Source organism: Spinacia oleracea, chromosome 1, assembly GCF_020520425.1.
Source record: "Spinacia oleracea cultivar Varoflay chromosome 1, BTI_SOV_V1, whole genome shotgun sequence".
NCBI classification, from domain to species: domain Eukaryota; kingdom Viridiplantae; phylum Streptophyta; class Magnoliopsida; order Caryophyllales; family Amaranthaceae; genus Spinacia; species Spinacia oleracea.
Window position 1 is genome coordinate 100,848,932 of NC_079487.1, and position 14,612 is coordinate 100,863,543.

The 14,612-nt window shown below is 41.9% G+C and overlaps 1 non-coding gene across 1 annotated transcript; it reads left to right on the forward strand.

Moving 5' to 3' along the window:
• The first annotated feature begins 14,085 nt into the window (after positions 1 to 14,085).
• On the forward strand, positions 14,086 to 14,192 carry LOC130466500 (small nucleolar RNA R71). Its single transcript, XR_008926724.1, has one exon. It is a non-coding gene; the product is annotated as a small nucleolar RNA R71 (small nucleolar RNA).
• Positions 14,193 to 14,612: the final 420 nt, after the last annotated feature.

The window sequence follows — 14,612 nt, forward strand, 5'->3', positions numbered from 1 at the left end:
ACAGAGCTTTTGAATGTTAACTTGTTAACATGGTCTAAGTAACAATGCCAAAGATTAGTGGAACACAAATCAAGGGGTTGATTTGAACCTAGTAAAGTTCTTATTTGTTAAAGAGTTGTTTGTTTTAATCAAGCATATTGACTCAACCCGTAATTGACCATTTCATTCAAATAAACAAACAAACATTGTTTTTGTTTTTCTTGAATGTGAGTCTTTCTGTGTTTGAAAACAGAAATTTAGGTATGCTGATTATGGAACAAAATAGCCATTAAGTTCCAGCCTTTGAAAGGACTTAAAACAAACTAGATGACCCTACAACTAATGTAGCATTGCCATGCTTCATTTCCCACTTGTAGGTCATTAGTGTATCCTAGCTTCCATTGTTTGAGTTATTACCGAAGTAAGAACCTCAAGCGGTATATGATACCAAGGAAGTTTGATTGCTAGGTCACTTCTCTTTAAACATAAACTTATAGGTAGAAACGGAATCGTAAATTCCTTTCATTTGTTTCTCGTTTTCCTATTTCTTGTACCATTTCTTATAGTCTTAAGAATTGATTTCTTTAGTGTTGACTTTTATACTTTGTTAGACATGTCCAATGTCACTCCAACAAGGTTCTTACCATTTAATTTATGTTGAATATTCTGTTTCAACTAGATGATCTTACCAGAAGCTTCTAAAGTTCTCTAAGCATCGATCTATTCGAATGTCTAGGGACTAGACTCATTCGAGAATTAAATGGACAAAGATATTAGGTTGTTAACCATTGGTAAAGCTGAGTGTTTAAACTCAATGCTTTATGATCTCAAAACTACATTGTATTTTGAATTCACAAGCACCAATCGGTTTGCCATCCGATTTTGATACTCGAAAACAACCATAAAAGTCATTAAAAGAAACGTACATTTAAATTGCTCATTTTCTCTCATTTCCGTGAATCGTTCTTGGATTCATTACCAATCAAGGAATTTTATTGTTCCCTTTCTAAAAGGATTTATTGCGGTGCAAGATATTTAGTTATAAACAATAATTAAAACATACATTGAAGCATGCAAAGTCTAAACATTTATCATGAATAATAACTTGAAATTAAAGCAATCATGCAATTCAAACAAGTTATTAGCATTTTATTCGATTTTATTGTTCCGGCAGGTGTGAATAAAATGATTCCAAGACCCTAAAATCATTAAAGAATTAAGCACAGTTTGTCGACTCAATCCTAAAACATCTTAGGTAAGCAAAAACCTTTTGCTAATAGTCTAGAAAATATTCTTGGTTGATAGGTACGTCTAAGAACTTATTAGGTAAACCTATCGATTTTGCCACGACATAAAAGGACTCCTTACTTATATCGTTGAGTTTCACCAAAACTAACATGTACTCACAATTATTTGTGTACCTTGCCCCTTTAGGACCAATAAGTAACACCTCGCTGAGCGAAAACTATTACTAGATTGATGTAAAGGATATCCAAGCAAGTGTATATTTTGGCATGGCACCTTTTAACTCAATTTTTTAAGTTTGGAACTTAAGGCTCTTACTATGTTGGTTAGATTTTAAGTGAACTAAAATCCTTAATCATGCAACATAATCAAGCCATAATCTCATGCATAATTAAGACATATTTAAAGCAATAAATAACTTAAAGCATGCATAAGATAAATGTGATCTAGTATGGCCCGACTTCATCTTGAAGCTTCAACTTTAAAGTCCGTCTTGAAAATCTCCGTTGGAGGCACCATTTTCTTCAAATAGGATAAACTATAATTAAAACTAATTACAACTATTTGATGGCACGCAGACCATATTTGAATTGAAAAACAATTTTGGTACTTTAGACCAATTACATTCAAATTAATGGTACGCAAACCATATTTTCTATCCTATTTGGGCCATACTAGTCACTTCATAACCTGCAAAACAGTACATATACAATATATACCATTCACCCATTCATTATCATGAATGGCCCACATAGCTGGTTAGTAAAACACGTTATGCATCACATAAATATTTGCAGCAATTAATCAAGGGCACCAATAATCTACAAATTATTCAGTCCTTATTAATTCTAATCAAGTTGTTTTAACCTTAAGGATTTGTAGACCTAATCAAGAGTTTATGACTAAAAGGGCTCCCACTTAAACCAATAAATTCATATGCTTTACTAATTTTAAACATAAAAATGTATTTCTAGTCTAACCGGAAACATACAAATTTAATCAAAATTTAAAGCTCATATAAATTTATAATTGAATCCGCTTATTTAATTTTTTTTTCAGTCGTATTTAAATTAATTCATGATTTTAATTTTAGTAAAATAATTAAAATAAATGAAATTTATTATAATTATAATATTCAAAATTAAAATCCAAGAAAACAATTTAAATTATTAATTTTAAAATTAATTACAATTACGGAAACTGAAAATTTCAAATTAAAATTTTAAAACTCGACAATCGTGACATGACGAGCACTTGGGCTTGCGCCCAAGCTCCGTCGAGTGCACGACCCATCGATGTCCATGGCACAACGTCGCAGCAGCCACGCGCAAGGCAGCAAGGTTAGCCACGCTTGCACGCAGCCTGCCCGCCCATAGCATCGCAGCAGCTACGATGCTCCTCGCTCGCTCGTTCGCTCGAGGCCACGCGTTGTGGTGCGCAGAGCAGCGATCGCTGGGCGACCAGCTCTTGCTCGCTCGTGCGCCCACAGCGTGCCATGGCTTCGCCTATCGCGCACAGCGCTCGACACAAGGCAGGACTGCTGCCTTGTGCTCGCGCGCCATCGCCTTGCTCGCTGCATTCGTACCGCGTGGGCGACGAGCTCCCTTGCTCGTCGTCGCACGCCCGCACTATACAACACCCCTTAAGGGTAACACGTAGCGTCCATTGCTTTGTGCGTGCAAGTTATATGAGCGATTGCATAAAAATTAAAAATTTTATTTTCAAAATTAATGACAAATTAATAAATCATATTAATTTCATAATTTTAGGGCGAAAAATCGAAAATTTATTAATTAATTGATTTCCGATTAACATGGATTCAAGTCTAGGTCATAAAAATTTAAAATTTAACACAAATTTACAATTTTTATGGTGGTTTTTAATCATAGGTATCTAATTAAATTATTAACTAATTATGAAAATCAAATTAATTCTAAATTATTCCAATTTTCAACAAATTAATCATAATTACAAATTAGATTGCATAATTAACAAGGCTAGACATTCAAACTTGTTAAACATATACAGTAGGTCAATCAAAAATTCAAGATTTATCAACAAGAATCGCAAATATTTAATTTAACATCTTAAATTTACGAAATTTTGCGTTCGAAAAACTAAAACCTCCGAAAAGTCATAGTTAGGCTTCGAATTTGAGAATTCTGGGTTCGGCCGAAAAATTTTGTTTTTGTCAAAATTTTAGAATGCCTTTTACATGCGGAATTGACACAAAAATCACTCGTTTTGGATGAGTAACGAAGAAACTGCCAAAAAAATGCGTACGTATAATTAAATAAACGCAATTTGCAATTAATAACAATTACGAAAATTAATCACCCCTTTTAATTCTTGCAAATTTGTAATATTTAACCATGTTTATGCAATTTAGATTATGAAAATAATAAGAGGCTCGTGATACCATTGTTATGTTATGATACATATGACAATTCATAAATCATGCTGAAAAAACCATAAAGCCAGGAAAGCATATTATTTACACATAATCATTTAGCATAGAATAGATGCATACATGTTGTAGCGTGCCTTCCCTAGCTGCGTCCGAACCGAACAAGAACAAGTCTTTAGGACTCCAAATGTCGTCCCTCCGTAGATAGTCCACAGTACGTCCGGATCCGCCTCAAGTTAGACCAACTAGAATCGCCATTAAGGTGCTTAGGAATTTCGGCTAGTGTTTGCAAGTGTATGGCTGATTTTTATTTCAAAAACCTACCCTTTGAATACTTCAATCGTACCCATAAATTGTGACACTAGGCACCTATTTATAGGAGTATGGAAAAGGAATTGTAATCCTACTAGGATGTGGATTTGCTAGTTAGAACTTTATTAGGACTCTAAATAACAAAACAAATCTAATAGGATTAGGATTTTAATCTTTGCACAAATCCTAATAGGATTAGGATTTCCCGCACAAGCATTGCACAAGTCGTGCACCCGCGCAAGCCTTGCGGCCCACGACAGGCGCACAGCCCACGCTGCTGTGCTCTCGCGCGCGCGCGCCCTTGGCTGGGCCTGGCCTTGCGCTGGGCCTGGTCGAGGCGTGCGTTGGTGCGTGTGGCTCGCTGGGCGATGGCCTGGCTTCGTGCTGGGCCTTCGTCTAGCGGGCCTCGTCCGATGCTAATTCGTACGATACGCTTCCGATTAAATTCCCGATTCCGAAATTCATTTCCGATACGAACAATATTTAATATTTCTGATTCCGGAATTAATTTCCGTTTCGAACAAATATTTAATATTTCCGTTTCCGGAATTATTTTCCGATTCCGATAATATTTCCGATTCTGACAATATTTCCGTTTCCGGCAATATTTCCGATTCCGGCAATATTTCCATTTCCGATAATATTTTCCGATACGTACCATGTTTCTGTTTCCGGCAACATCTACGACTTGGATAATATTTATATTTCCGATACGATCCATATTTCCATTTCCGGCAATATCATCGTTTCCGGAGTATTCATTTCTTGCTTGTGACGATCTCAGCTCCCACTGAAACCAAGATCCGTCGATTCCGAATATCCATAGATAGAGTATTTAATGCCATTAAATACTTGATCCGTTTACGTACTATTTGTGTGACCCTACGGGTTCAGTCAAGAGTAAGCTGTGGATTAATATCATTAATTCCACTTGAACTGAAGCGGCCTCTAGCTAGGCATTCAGCTCACTTGATCTCACTGAATTATTAACTTGTTAATTAATACTGAACCGCATTTATTAGACTTAACATTGAATGCATACTTGGACCAAGGGCATTATTTCCTTCAAAACCATATTGACGCATGACTCGATAAGGGAAAATATAAATGGGACGAGATAGCCCCAACAAAGAAACATAAACCGATACATCAGAACCCCTTGTCATAGTAGTCAAACCCCACCATGGTACCACCCACTTAATAGAACAAATGCCATAAGTAAAAAAGGAGGTCCATTCGGCCTCGTCCTGGCCTTGGTGCAAGTATTTTCGGTTACCCAAAGCTATATGGCGATAATGTTTAGGATCGGCAGGAGCTTCCAAAAGTCTAAGCCGTTCCGCAAGCCAAATCTGTAAAACAGGTACGATCGAATCAAAAGAATGAAAAGAAAGAAAGAAAAAAAAAGGTTCCTGGGGCGCAGTTTCAACGCCCAGGACCAGGCGCCGAAAATTCCAGCGCCCAGCCCTGGGCGCTGAAACTCAGCCCCAGGCAAAAAGAAATATATGCAAAAAAAACATACATGTGCGCAAGGAAAAGGTCGATTACCTGCAGCAGTAGGGGGCTCCCCTTAAAATATTCAGATTTGGCGCCCTTCTTCAGTTCATCCGCACTCAGCAAAGTCTCAGCAACAACCAACGGCATAATAGAATAGCAACTTTCCATCTGGCTAATCAAAGGGATCAACCTTATGTCACCGAACTCACCATTATTATTCGACAGCAAGTAATGATTCAACAAGCAAAATAAGCGGGCTCGAATGTTCAATTTTTGTTCGGTCATATTCTTACTAGGCCTAAAATGATGTTTTACAAGTTTTGCCAAGTTAACCTTATCGTCTACAACAATTTCAGCAAACATGTTATCATCTAGCCCTAGGAAAGCCCTTATGGTTGTTTTACCCTCTTCAACGGTGTCAGGGGTAACAGGAGTAGCATTAGTAGGATAACCAAGGATCGCAGCAAATTCATCGGGCAAAGGAAATATTTCATTTCCCCGAAAGGAAAAAACATGATGATCGGAGTCCCAAAAGCTTAGGGCAGCATGCAGAAAGTTATAATCAATATTAATTTGTTGTAAAACTAAAAGTGCCTCTAAGTGGTATTCTTTTAACAAAGCTTTTTCTGTGGGAGTAAGGGCCCGTAGCCAACGCCTAACAGTCCGTTGGAGTGAGAAAGTAGGGATCGACATGGCAAAAGCAGTGAATAATTAGAGCACAGCAAAAGAAGAGAAAGAATTTGAGGGTGGTGGAAAATAAGGACGTATCTAGCCCCTATATATAGCTGAACGCACCCAATGACATCCTGATCCCATTCGGAAACGTGTTAGAAATCCGAAAATCAAATATTACCAGGAAAGGACTTTCAGCGCCCACCTCTGGGCGCCGAAATGTTTAACGCCTGAACTTGGGCGCTGGAAGTGCAGCCCAAGGCCCAGATTTCACAAAACACGGAACAGGAAAGGACTTAAGACCGTGTTGCTAAACACGAGGCCCTATTGCAAGTAGGATCAAGCCCAAAGCACCTTTAGCTCCCAAATAAGCAAGAAAAAATAATAACATTAAAACTTGGTCGAAACTTAGACTCGTCTCAGAAAATGCTCATGTACACTTTTCAAAAAAGAGCAAGTTAAATATCATGGTCATTCTTCGAAACACCAAAAATATGTGTCGTCAAGTCATTGGTTTTCCAAATAAAAAATGTTTGTCTGTCAAAGGGTTAATCCGGGCCAAGCTAAAACCGGATATCGCCTGAAAACTAAAGTCGCACTCCACGGCTTCGCTAAAATAGCACACTACTATAGGAGGTCGCTCGCACATACGAGCATGATCCCAAACATGATTACAAGATACGAAAAACAATTGACGAGCCCCAGTGCTTGGGGGCTCGCAAAAAAATAGACTCCAACGAGGAGCGCGCGATCGAAATCACATTCTCAGACTGCGCCATACACCATATCATGTTTAGATATCTCAAAAAAGAACAACAAATAGGTTCGACCTCATCGAAAGGACGTCACTGACGCCTGTGCACGGTCCTCTGATCAAAGACCAAGTCGAGCCGTAAAGACTAGCTCAAAATCATGAAAGCGGATGGTCGCAAGACAAAGACCCACCTGAACACGTTGTCAGCCCACGTTCAGGATACAACTAAATTCGAGCACCCCTCGAAAGAATTCGCTCTTGCAAGAATGAATAAAAGAAATTCTCAAAAAGAAATCACAAAGAACCAAAGAAATAGGGACTTGCCCATCTTCAGTCGGCAAGGTCGCGTCACAAACCGCGCGAGTTCCCAAATCGAAAAGAAAACGAATTCAGGGACGTCCACCCTCAGCGGAAAGGGCTCGCCCACCCTCAGCGGGCGGGGTCTGCGTCACTAGCCGCGCAGGTCCTCAGTTTTTGAAAGAAATAAAATCTTCAAATTTAAATAGGCTCGCCATCTTCAGTCGGCGGGGTCTACGGCGCAAACCACGTAGGTCCTTATTTTCAAAAAAGCAAAAAAAATTTCAAAATAGATTCGTCCACTTCTATCGGACGGGGCGTCCACCCTCAGCGGACAGGCTCGCCATCTTCAGCCGGCGGGGTCTACGTCACAAACCGCGTAGGTCCTTATTTTCAAAACATCAAAACAGATTCGTCCACTTCTATCGGACGGGGCGTCCACCCTCAGCGGACAGGCTCGCCCACCTTCAGCGGGCGGGGTCTGCGTCACTAACCGTGCAGGTCCTTAGTCGCTGCAGCGATAACTTTTTTCGGTTTTCCCTTTTTCCAAAAATTAAAGGATTGGTTTTCCGTTTTTCCAAAAAAGAACGATGTGCTGGATTTTCCTTCCTTTTACGTCCTATAAAAACAAGGGGGTTTTCTCGTTTAGCTAGCCCTGAAAATGAGAATCTTTAAAAACGTTTTACCTCGTGATTGGGCTTGGCCAGGCCCAATTACACTTTATAGCTTTGATTTCGAAAAACTCTGTAGCTACTCCCAAAGACAAAGTGAGGGAGTTTCTACGCACCTTTAGATCCTTCCAATGACAAAGTGAGGAAGTTTCTATACTATCAGTTGACAAATCCCAATGACACGTGAGGGATATGTCGACACTTCAAGTGATGACCCTTAAGTCAAATGTTATCACTCGGGGGCTCGTGAGACCCTCGCAAAACAGGTCACATACACCATGGCTTGTGTGACTCCGTCTAATACTTTGACCATCGTCTTACTCCAAGACTCAGTCAAAGTGGGGGCTAACTGTAGACACCTACTTTTGTCCCCGTTCCCGCAAGGGAAAGGTTCGATAATGAAAACATAAAAACTCCACTTGACAACGCATCTCCTATAAAATAAACGAATCTCGATTCCCCATTTCATTTCACCCGAAACCTTCTATTTATGGAAACCTGCTAAAAATAGTAACTGCCGTAAAAGGTAGCTTCTAAAAGTGGCAAATCATAAAAGATAGAAACCTGTCAGAATTAGGTGTTGCACTCCAACATAAATCCTAAATGAGATAGAAAACCGCAAGAATCCTATTCCTAATAGGATTCGGAAATAAGAGTCACGTATTAATTAAAATCCTAACGAGCCTAGAGTTCGTAACGGGCCCAGACGCATTCCGTCATAAAATTGATACGCGCTAAAAGACTCAAATTAATCTCAAACTCTACGGATTTCAGGAATCCGAATCTGACTAAAGAAAACAGCCCAGACCCTATTTTCAACGCCTGGCTCTGGGCGCCGAAATCTTCGGCGCCCAGGCCTGGGCGCTGAAAATACCTGGGTACGTGTTTTTTCCTAATTCTTTGTGGATTAGAACTCCGCAATTCTATCTTTCCACGAACTCTTCCCTATAAATAGGCCCCTAAATTCGACGTGAAACAACACACAACAACACACAATTATATTCTGAGTATTGACTCCAACCCTTAGCCTAAGCCTCTCGCTGCGAAATTGTTCACGCGTTCTGTCGCAATCTATCCATAAATCGAACAGAACGTATCCTGTCCCATAATTGAGATTCGTTAAATAAAAAGGAGAAATAACAAAGTCAAAGTGGTTAGTTTTCTGAGAACCGTGACGCACCTCTCAAGGGTGCGTCGTAATGTGTCCGTTTTCGATGATTTAACTGCTTTCCTCGCCCTTTTTATGAACTGTTAAACTAACCTAATCTGATTGTTCTATCACGCCTAACAAATATAGTATTTTTGGGAAATCGGATTATCATGCTAGGTCCCTTAATGCTATTTAAATCAGATAATCACGATCGAATTAGTATTATATGTTGCATATTTGCTAAAATCAACTCAGATTAGTTTAATAGTTAACGCATATCCCTTCAATTATTTATGCTGAGCTAGTAAGGATATCCTGCCTCTGGAGTTATCGATGAGCGAAGTACTCCTCTCGGTAGTTACAGTCCCCCGAACCCTCAATCTCTACCTTGCGGGTGTATATTGAGAGATCCCCACACCAGGGATCACAAGGGAACCTACGGCCGTCGTGGTCAAACATAATTGCACTCCCTTTATGTCACGATAACCGGGTTTTGTCAGTTTTTCTCATTGTCGTTAAAAACTGAATGGCGACTCCTATATTACTAGTCAATTGGGTGTAAACTCACAGGAAATCCAATTACACTTGATTGAATAAAAAGAATCGTCACACCCACGAGGGACGAGGTCACGCATTAGCCTCGCGCTTTTTCGACCCCCTCACAATCCCCCCAAGCTAAATCAGACAATGTCCTCATTGGCTCAAGGGGTATCGAACCATCTCGATCCTCCTCAGTATCACTGATGGCCTTGGCCATCATCACCATCATCACCTCCCGGAGCGCCAAAACCGCTAGTGCCTGCTCCAAACCCACCGTAGTGGGTGGGTGTGAAAGTGCCCATGGCACCGGGAACTCCATATCCCTCCGCGGGATAGGTAAACCAAGAAGGGTGCTGAGCGTCCGGTGCAATGTAGCCCTGCCTGGCATACTGATCGTAGAAAGGGAACATGGTCCTCTGGTGATCAGCTGCGAACTCATGGAAACCGAGCTCAAGTCTGCCCAACCTCTCATGAATGGACCCCTGCTCCTCCTCAGGTGAAAGCCTATCTTGTGGCCTCCCCTCATCCCCTCGACGCCCCCTCCTAAAGTAGGTGCGAGGCTCAGGCTCGAACTGGTGGGGCTCTGGCTGTGGGTCAGGCTGGGGCTGCGGGTCAGGCTGCGGCTCATCCTCAAATCCAGTATATAAATAATGAGCTTGGCCGGCTCTGGAACGGGTGCGGCCTTGAGGGTCAGGTAAGGTGAAAAGCCTGTTCCCCTCGAACCCCCACCACATGGCACCCGGCCTAAACAACCCATGCTGCCCCTGTAGGCGACGAAGTCCAGCAAAGTAGGCCAAATCAAGTAGGTTGCTACCCAAAACCGGGGTTTGGTTAGCCTCAACAAAGTTAACTATGGCCATGGCAATGTGGGTGATCAACCCACCAACGGTAATGCGAGGGGTATGTGTGCTAGTGGCTATAGAAAAGAGTTGGGAGGCCATATGATGTGCTAGGTTCATATTATACCTCTCTTCCCCTTCTAGAACGTAGCCACCCAAAATCTCTAGCTCAGTACTCCTCACATTTTGGGTCTCCTCTCTACCAAAAATTGTAAACCCCAGAAACCTGTAGAAAACAATAGGGACAGGGTGTTGTATCTTGGAAGCATGCAAATGTTGCATACTACCAGGATTATCATTACCCGTCAGCTTTCCCCACATTGTACAGTTGTTATGAGCACTACCAGGTTTGCTACTATAGGCGGTGGACAAACCAAAAATCCCACCGAAATCAGCTATACTCTTGGTAACAGTACGGTTCATCAAGCGAAACTGAACTGCCGACACAGTTCTATAACCATCTCTACGCAAAACCAACGAACTCAGAAATTCCAAAGTTATACGCCTAAAGGTGAGACGCAACATACTATACATATCCTTCATACCGACACCATGAAAAAGACGTTTTACATCACTCTCAATACCCATTGCATGCAAAGACCTTTGAAAAATAAAACGAGTGGATATTACCTCCCTCTTCTTGAGTTGGATGAATCAGTCTCGTTGCCACTCCGTTGCAAAAATGACATCCGGAAAGTCCTCATCGGCTTCGAATTGGGGCGGTGGAGGTGGTGGTGTCGGCTCCCGGGCTCGGCTTGTGGAAGCCTCATGTTGGTTTCTTGGTTGTGTGGTGCAACTCCTCCTTGGTCGGTTAGTCATGGTGAAAATCTGATTTTTTGGTGGTGTTTTGAGTTTTTTTGGTTGAATTTGGGGGTTTGGTGGAGAGTGGAGTAAACTGAAATTGGTTGGGTATAGGTTGTAGAGGATGATGAGAGGAAGATTTTGATGTAAAGTTTGTTGAATTTGGTTGAGAATTGAGGGAGTTATGAAGGTTGGAAGTTATGGGAGGTTGGGGTTTAATGGAGGAAGAGAGAGAATTTGAGGTTGAAGATGAAAAGAAAGTGAAGGAATAAGGATGTGCCCGTGAATTATCTCGCTGATTCGCGTTTCGCCAGGTCGGGCAACAGCTCGCCCGATCGGGCGATTTTTCATCAATTTCTTTACATCTGTGAGCGCCCGATCGGGCGCACCTCGCCCGATCCGGATCGGGCGAAATGCAATGCCTTGTTTTGTTGACTTTTCTCAGCCCAGATCCTTCCTTGACCTTTCTATGACGTCATCATCAACCGCCCGATCGGGCGGAATTTCTCCCGATCGGGCATTTCACTCGCCTTTTGTGTCGATCGGGCCACTTTCGCCCGGTCGGGCGATTTCCCAAATTTTTCTTTGTATCGACACGCGCCCGATCGGGCGCTCTTCGCCCGATCCGGATCGGGCGAAATGCAATCTGCTCCGTTTGTCTTTGATTCAAATTTTTCGAGCTTGGAGCCTTAGACCTGCATAACATTAAACACCAAAACCGTAAAATACCCTCATCTCGCCTCTCCAATACCAAAGACTACACTGAATCACACACTTGATCAAAAATTATACTAAAACACACAAAACGAAAGCATAAAGTACACTACGGAAAGCAATAAATGGATAGTTAAGTACTCATCCCCTATTACATTGGTGTAATGTCCCCATTACACAATCTCAGTTTATGCACAGACAACGAAAGGAAGGGGATGAGAGCCACGACAACTCATCGAATGGGGGCACCAAAGATGGTTCCATCTGGTGTCAAATCAATTGCCTTGGATGAGCTATGTGGCGCGGGAAGTGACAGACCACGACCTCGATCATGAATGCGGTGCCCACCATTCACCGAGCTTTCGGCCTTTCGGGTCTCAGCATCATCAAATCGTGCTTCCCTTCGAACCAATGCCGGAGAGTTCATACTCCGATTACCTCCACCTGCAAAATAATTTGAAACATGCTCTTTTTCCGAGGGATTGTTGGAGTTAGTATGAGTCAATTTAGTATTAAAATAATCATTAGAAACATTGACTCCAAAACTTGACTCCTCTACCATAGGGCTCTTAGCAACATGGGTTAAATTGAAAGTAACCTTGTCATCCCCCACATTTAAGGCCAGCTTGCCATTCTTGACATCTATGATTGCCCCCGCAGTGTGTAGGAAAGGTCAACCTAAAATAATAGGAATCTGCCTGTCCTCTTCCATGTCCAACACAACAAAATCAACAGGGATAAAAAATTTACCTACTCTAATAGGCACATCTTCTAGAACACCCAGGGGGTATTTTACAGATCTATCAGCCATTTGCAGAGTTATGTTGGTAACTTTTAAATCACCCATGTTCAACTTAGTACATACAGACAGGGGCATGACACTAACACTGGCACCTAAATCACATAAGGCTTTGTCAATAAAAAGGTTGCCAATATTACACGGGATAGAGAAACTCCCAGGGTCCTTCAACTTGGGTGGAGACTTATTCTGTAGTAAGGCACTACATTCTTCAGTAAATGCAACAGTCTCCACCTCACTAAATGCTCTCTTCCTAGTCAAGATGTCTTTCATGTATTTAGCATATGCAGGTACTTGAGTAATTAATTCAGTGAAAGGGACTGTTACCTGTAGATTCTTTACCACTTCTAAGAACTTACCAAACTTGTCTAGCTTGTTCTTTAGCTGACGGTGAGGGAAGGTAAGTTTGATAGGTGGAACTTGTATCTCAACTTTCTTCTCAACCCTGGTGTCAGCTTCCTTCTCCTTGACCACCTTTTCACTTTCTCTTGGCACAGTACCACTGACAGATACTTCAACCTCTTCTTCAATGGTCATAGGCGGCCCATCATACTCATATCCACTCTGCAAAGTGACAGCATTTACAGACTCTCTGGTCACAGGCTGTGAAGGGAGTTGACCCTTGGGTGTCTCTGCAAGAGTAGTAGCCATTTGTGCCAATTGTTTATCCATGATCTTATTATGAGCAGTGAGGGCATCGATTTTGGCATCCTTTTCTCTCAGAGATCTCTGCAATTCCAACATCATATTCCTCATCTCTACAAGCATGGGATCAGGCTGTGTGGGTTGAGGTTGTGGAGGAAAATCAGGTGGTACACTAGGCTGCGGGTTGTAGTTACTCCGCGGTTGGTATGACTGTTGTAGTGGTGGTTGGTACTGTTGTTGTGGTGGTGGAGGGTGTTGAATCTGATGGGGGTTCTGGACATTAGTACTCCTATATGATAGTAGGGGGTTGTTTTTATACCCCTCATTGTAAGAGTTGGAGTACGGATTGTTCTGCTTGTAGGACTGGAATGCATTGCATTGTTCGATAGAGCTTCGACATTCCTGTGCATAATGGCCTTGCATCCCACAACTATTACAGACATTGGCAGATTGGGCACTCATTGCAGCAACACTAGCATGTTGGGTGGATTGGGAAGATGCGATCTGTATATTGTCTAGCTTGTGATGTAGGGCAGTTAGCTGAGCAGTAAGCTGTTCAATAGAATTCATCTCATGCTTAACACCCCGGTCGGCAAAACCTCTAGGATTCCCATATTGGGCACTATGGATGGCCATCTCCTCAATCACCTCTAAAGCTCTAGGCACCTCCAGTTGCATAGATCTCCCACTGGCAGCTGAATCCAAAAGACACCTAGACTCATTACCCAGACCATTATAGAACTGCTGAACCAGGAACCAGTCATCCAAACCATGATGCGGGCACTCTCTCTGCAAATCCTTGAATCTCTCCCAAACTTCGAACAATTTCTCATCTGCTTGTTGAGAGATACCTAATATCTGACCCCTCAGACGAGCTGTCTTCTCAGGTGGGAAATATTTAACATAGAACGCAAGGGCCAAGGAATTCCAATCGGTGATTTTCATAGCTGCGCGGTTAAGACTGTTAATCCATAGCTTTGCCTTCCCACTTAATGAAAATGGAAAGAGTATCTCCATAGTCTGCTCCGGTGTTAAATTCTTCTGCTTAATGGTGGCACAATACTGAATGAAAGACTGAATATGGAGATTAGGATCTTCACCCTTTTCCCCACCGAATTGGTGTCTCTCGATCATGTTTATCAGCTGGGGTTCGATCTTGAAATTCTCAACCGCAATGGAAGGCATGATTGCCTTGGGAAGCATAGACAGACTTGGTTTAGAATAGTCTGTAAGCCTTGGCACAAGTGGGGGTGGCGGTGGTGGTGTTTGGTCACCCATCTCTGAATCTGTATG